Source organism: Cervus canadensis, chromosome 15 (genome assembly GCF_019320065.1).
Source record: "Cervus canadensis isolate Bull #8, Minnesota chromosome 15, ASM1932006v1, whole genome shotgun sequence".
Classification (NCBI taxonomy): Eukaryota; Metazoa; Chordata; class Mammalia; order Artiodactyla; family Cervidae; genus Cervus; species Cervus canadensis.
The window spans coordinates 74,218,407-74,224,406 of NC_057400.1; the positions used below are offsets into that span (position 1 = coordinate 74,218,407).

Below are 6,000 nucleotides of genomic sequence, written 5' to 3' on the forward strand. Positions count from 1 at the left end.
ATGAGAAGATCTGGTCGGTGAGCTCCAGGGAGGTCCAGGCCTGCCGAGAGGGGTAGTCACCCATGTACCTGAGGATGGGTGCGGCTGTCAAGGAAGGAAGCGCCTGTCACCACTGACCCTGAGTCTGGCCTGGAGCTGATCCCCGCCACCCTGGGGCACCTCACTGACTCTGGAGCAGCCCCTGGCCCTGAGAGGGCTGGCCCTTGGGTGGGCCGGCCGTGGGGCCCCACAGGCTTGGCGTGGGGCTGGGGCAGGCCAGCTGGGAAAGGATATCGATGAAGATCTGACAGGCGGCATCCCGCAGCTCAGCATTGGCGTGGACACGCCGGAGCAGCGGCTGCCTCAGGGGCTCGGCCGAGTGAGCCCACAGCTGCCCCCGGGTTCGAGCCAGGGGCAGCACGGCTCTGCTGATGGTCTCCTTCTCTGGGACCCTGTTGGGGATGGAGGTCAGGGTCAGGGTGTGTGCTGCTCCTGTGCCTACCCACCATGGGCCATGCACACACAGTGCAGAGAGAGCCCAGGGCTCTGGGGTGGGCCCCCACGGGGATGCGCCCACAGCACTCCACTAAGAAACAGGTTGGTTATGTCAGGGTCAGAGGGTCCCCTCCCTGCCCAGGCAGCACAGAAGGGCTGGTTGGGGTGGGGCACGGGATGAAGCAGGGTGGGCACCTAAAAAATTCATAGGAGAATTCCTCCAGGGTGTGCAGGTTCTCCTCGGGATGCTCCTCGAGGGGAGCCTCTGCGGGCCTCCCCTCCTGGGCTGCCAGCTTCCGCTTCTCTGGTGACATGGCCAGCAAGCTCTGGGGGTGGAGTGGGGCATAGGTATGAGTGTCCAGAAGGCCCCACCCACGGGCCCCTCCTGGCCAGGTGTCCTCAGAGACTAGGGAGGGGCCAGGCCACAGGGCTGGACAGGCTGGGACCTACCCCTCCTGTGTCACCTGCTGTGGAACCCAGGACCAGTGACTCAATGTTTCTGAACCTGTTTCCTTTTTCTTCAGGGGGTGCTCAGGCCCACCAGGCTCCCCTCTCCTGGGGCACTTCTCTTCAGGGCTATCTCTCACCCTGGCTCTGCTGGCCTGGCCCCCCCACCTCCTTCAGGCCTGGTCATGGAAGCGTCTGTCCCTCAGGGAAATCTTCCTGGACAGTGTAAGCCCCCATCCTAGAATTTGCTCCTGGAACAACCAGTGCTGCTTCTTGTGGCACTCTGTACCCCTGCCACCAAGTCATCATTTGTCCCAGTGCTCCTTGAGGGTGGAGATGCTACTGTGTTTGATACTGTATTGTGGTATACAGAGCACACAGTTGGCACTCAATACATGCATTTGGGAGGCCTGTCCTGTCTCCTTGGAGGGGCGGCACTGGTCTTGGGGGTTAGGGTGGAGTGGTTGTCAGGGGTAGGGAGACTTGAGCCCCCTTGGGTCAGGGTTTTTAAATGACATTGAGGCAAGACGGGTTTACCCCTAGGACGCTCCCTGGTGGGAGGGATGGAGGGACGCGCACTGATTGAGCACCTGCTGAGTGCCAGGTGACGCCCCAGCCACTCACTGCACAAGCACTTCCTGCCTCTCCCAGACGGGTGGCGGGGCTGGCAGGGCTGACATGATGCCCAGGCTTTCTGGGGAGTGGGGCCCGGGCGCCTGAGCTGGGACCCCAGGCCTGGCATCTCAGCCTCTTCCCCAGGTGCCCAGGGGTGCCCGGCTGAGGGCAGGTGAGCATGTGGGTTACCAGCAGCTGGGCTGAGGGCTTGGTGACTGTCGGGATGGCATATAGGCAGGAGGTAGGCACCAGCCCCGTCTTCTCGGTCCGGTCGTTCTGGGCCAGGGTCCAGTTCTCAGAGGCCAGCAGGCCCTGCTTCTTTGTCAGGATCAGCAAGTCCCCCTTCTTGAAGGGCAGGAGGGTGGAATCCTCTACGGTCACATGGACACACAAAGAGACAGAGAAGACAGTTTCCCCAGGGTTCAGTGGAGGCCAGAGGGCCTGCTAACATCCTGTGGGTGGTCCCCTCTGACAGGGGAGGAAACAGGGACACAGAGCAGGGGGCCCATGGCCACCCTGAGAGTGACTGGGGGTGGGATTCCCCGAGTTCAGGCACTCGGGGGGTCTGGACAGGCATAGCCGGGCAGGCAGAAGCTGGGGAGACCTGCTCAGAGGCCTGACCAGGAAGTGGCCAGGGAGCCGTGAGGCAGATGGACCAAGGGAACAGAGGACCGGCAGGCTGTTACCACGCCTGCCCAGGAGCTAAGTGACCTATCTGAGCCTGTTTCCTCAGCTATAAGATGGAGACGATCACCCCTCCCTCCTGGGGCGGTTGTGAGGATGGGATGGGCCATGGGGACAAAGCTTCTGCTGATGTTTCCAGCGCAGTTAAGACCCTGTGCACAGCCCTCCCCTGCTCCCCTACTTTCTGAAGCCTGATTTCCAGCTGTGCTGAGGGAAGCTGCAGCTGTCAACGAGACCACCAGGGCTCACACCGCCCCCATCCCCACCCACAAGCTATGTGGCCCTGGACAAGCTGCTTGCCTTCTCTGAGCCACCAGTCCTTGTCTGCAACACTGGATAAGAGGATGGCAGTGGGGATGATGTGTGCTGCATGGGCTGCTGACCTGGCTGGCTCTTCCCTTGCTTCCAGAAGAGGGACATCCCTCAGTGCCCTTCACTTTGGAGGGTTTGAGACCCCTCCTGAACGCCCTCATCTTGCCTTGCCCATGGATGACCCTGAGCACTTTGTGGTCTCTCTCCCTCTCTCTGCTCGAGTCCCTGCCCTCCGCCTGCTTTGTGACCACCAGCACCTGGCACAAACAAGCCGCCCTCCCACCGGCCACATAAGCGGCCCTTCACCGGGCCCCCTCCCCGCCTGGCTGGGCACCTGTGGCCTTCCTGTCCTGCAGGGCCATGGCGAACACGGACCTCTCCTTCAAGCCCTCCAGAAACATGGCCACCAGCTCGGCGACGGCCACGCTGCTGGGGGACCGGAACTCATATTCCTCTTCATGCAGCGTGGACAGCATCAGCCTCTGCCCACCCTGGGCCTCCCTGAGGGGGAAAGGGGGCAATGTGACCAGAGGCCTGTCCCACCCTCCCCCTGGATCAGCCCTCAACAGCCTCAGAGGGGTGACCTGCCCAAGTTACAGAGTTTGGAGTGCCAACCATTACACCATGAAGCCCTCTTACAGATGAGGAAACTCCAGTGTGTCTGGAGCCATACAGGGCCTGGGGCTGAGCATGGATCTGCCCTAGCCCCGGACTTTCTGTGTGCATGGGCAGATGAGCCAAAGCTTAGGGTCCTGTTCTATGGGCTTCAAAGGCAGTGGTGGTGCCAAGCCTGTCTGTGGAGTCAGCTCTGGGCAGGCAAGGTGGTGGCTGGCATGCAGGGCCACCATGGGGCCACTGCAAAGAAAGTTGATGCTGAGATGGAGCACCAGCCTGGGTGAGTTTGGGTGAGCTACCCAGTCTCTGTGGGCTTCCCTGGTAGCTCAGCTGGTAAAGAATCCGCCAGCAATGCAGGAGACCCTGGTTTGATTCCTGGGTTTGGAAGATCCCCTGAAGGAGGGCATGGCCACCCACTCCAGTATTCTTGTCTGGGAAATCCCATGGACACAGGAGTCTGGTGGGCTACAGTCCATGGAGTCGCAAAGAGTCAGACACGACTGAGCAACTAAGCACCTACCCTCTGCATGCCTCTGCTTATTCATCTGCAGAGTGTGGGGGTAATGGGGGGACTTACTGGAATAGAAGAGAGCACCTAGCAAAGTCCGTCTCAGTAAGTGGTCCCTGCACACACTGGGAATGACCATAATGGTCATGCCACACTAGGGTGTGTTTGAACCAAGGAGGGGCTCTGGCAGGGCACAGGCAGGCCTTCCAAAAGGGTGTGAAGGCCTTCTCAGTAGATGAAAGCTGGAGGCGGGGTGTCTGGGGCACTTCTGGCATGCAAGGTGGTCCTCACTCTCTTCCATGCCCTGCACACACAGGCCTGTCCCTTGCTCCCTCTCCCGGACTGCTGGCACCTCCATGTGAGCAGTACCCACCAGTGAGAAGAGAAGGAACCTACAAGTGAATGGAAGCCCTGAAGGCTGCAAGCTTATGTGCCTCTTTCCAGGGGAGCTGGGCTCTAGAGGAAGCTTGAGAGGGCAATCGGTGGTGTGCGGACCCATTGCTGGCCCCAGGACAGTGGATGGCGGGGCCTGAGCCAATGGCCATCATGCCACACATGTGATGCAGTGTGTGCCAGTCTCCCCCTCTCCCTGTCTCCCCTGGAGCCCCAAGGACTGAGATTGTGGGGAGACGGAGGTTTGGGGCTTTCCTTGGAGCACCCACCTGTTGGTGATCAGACTCATGACCTCGATGAAAGAGAGTTCCAGAAGCACCTTCTCCTTCTGGTCCAGGAAGTACAGCCCCTTCCAGTTAACAGCCAAGATCAGCTGAGTCTTGGGCAGTCGGGGGCCTGGCAGAAGGAAAGAGGAATGTGAAGTCGGGGCTGGTCCAGGGTGGGGGCCCACTGGCACCCTCTTACACATCAGACACCATTACCTGAGAGTGTGGTGACTTCAAAGAGCCGGGAGAAGAGCAGCGGCCACTTCAGGCAGGCAGTGTCCACCACCTGCTCCTGCACGGTCAGCGGCCTGGCCTGGTTCTGGGTGTAAGGTGCCTGCACGGAGGTTGTGATGATGAGTCACCTCCATCACTTATCCCTCAGCTAACTCCTCACCCGCTGCCCAGGGAGCTCATTTACTGGATCATTCTGTGAAGTCTCTGCCTAAAGCCAGGCCAGTGTCAGTGAGAGTCAGGTAAGGGACTCTGGTGGGCTGGGGAGGGCCCATCACTGGTGGTTCTGATCCCTTCTTTAGAATCAGAGCTCCCAGGGGCTGGAGGGCCAGGCTGCTGCTCGCTGCCTAAGCCTGGAAGACAATGAGGGGTGCGTGCAGGTGTCTGTGGGCTCTGACTGGCTCTCACCAACACTGGCCTCCTGAGGCTGCATGTTGCTCCGTGCTCAAGGCCTGCGCTGGTGTCTATGTCTGTGTGTTGTTTGTGCTGCACTCTGCCTCTCTTCTACGCATTTGGGAGGTGTCTCTCAGGGACCTTCACCTCAATCCTCATCCCCAGTCCTGTCTCACCTCCCTCCCTCCCTCACCCTTGGCTCTCTCTGACCTTCACCCTTTTCTCTTCCCATCTCCACAGATCTGTTAATATCCAACTGTAATACCACTGGCTGTAACATCCAATTGAGCTTTCCTGTTATGGTTTGTAGGATAAAATGTTATTTCTCTTGTTCCTTCTTTAAAAGGTGATTAGGTAACATTCATATACTGGATCAGGGGATGTAAACAGACACATCCTGAGATTTGGCCCTTTGCAACACATATCAAGGATTTTAGAACATTCATGCATGCTCATTCACTTTAGTCATGTCTGACTCTTTGCGACCCTATGGACTGTAGCCTGCCAGGCTCCTCTGTCCATGGAATTTTCCCGGCAAGAATATTGGAGTGGGTTGCCATGCCCTTCTCCAGGGAATCTTCCCAACCTAGGGATTGAATTCATGTCTCTTATGTCTCCTGCATTGGCAGGTGGGTTCTTTACCACTGGCACCACCTGGGAAACCCAACATTTGTACACTCTGAAATCCCTTTTCAAGAAATTGATCCTGATAAAATAACCATCAAGCATATAAAAGTTGTATCTACAAAGAGATTCACTTCATTGTTTTAACAGTGAAAATGGAACATGACCTTAAAATTCACCAGTGAATGAATTGTAGCTCATGAATACAGTACTATTCAGCCCTTAAAAACAGATTGGTATTTAATGACACAGAAATAAGGGCCCAAACTATTAAGCGAAGTGAAGAAGCAGGTTGAAAACTGTCTAATGATGATCCCATTTTTATTTTTTAAAAAAGTGTGTTTCCTAACAATGAGAAAACAGAAAGAGAAATTAAGGAAACAATCCCATTCACCATTGCAATGAAAATAATAAGATAGTTAGGAATAAATTTACCTA

At 57.1% G+C, this 6,000-nt stretch overlaps 1 protein-coding gene across 2 annotated transcripts in view; it reads right to left on the reverse strand.

Moving 5' to 3' along the window:
* Positions 1-6,000, reverse strand: part of MYO7B (myosin VIIB) — a 117,051-nt gene that overhangs the window by 5,615 nt on the left and 105,436 nt on the right. The window lies entirely within an intron of this gene.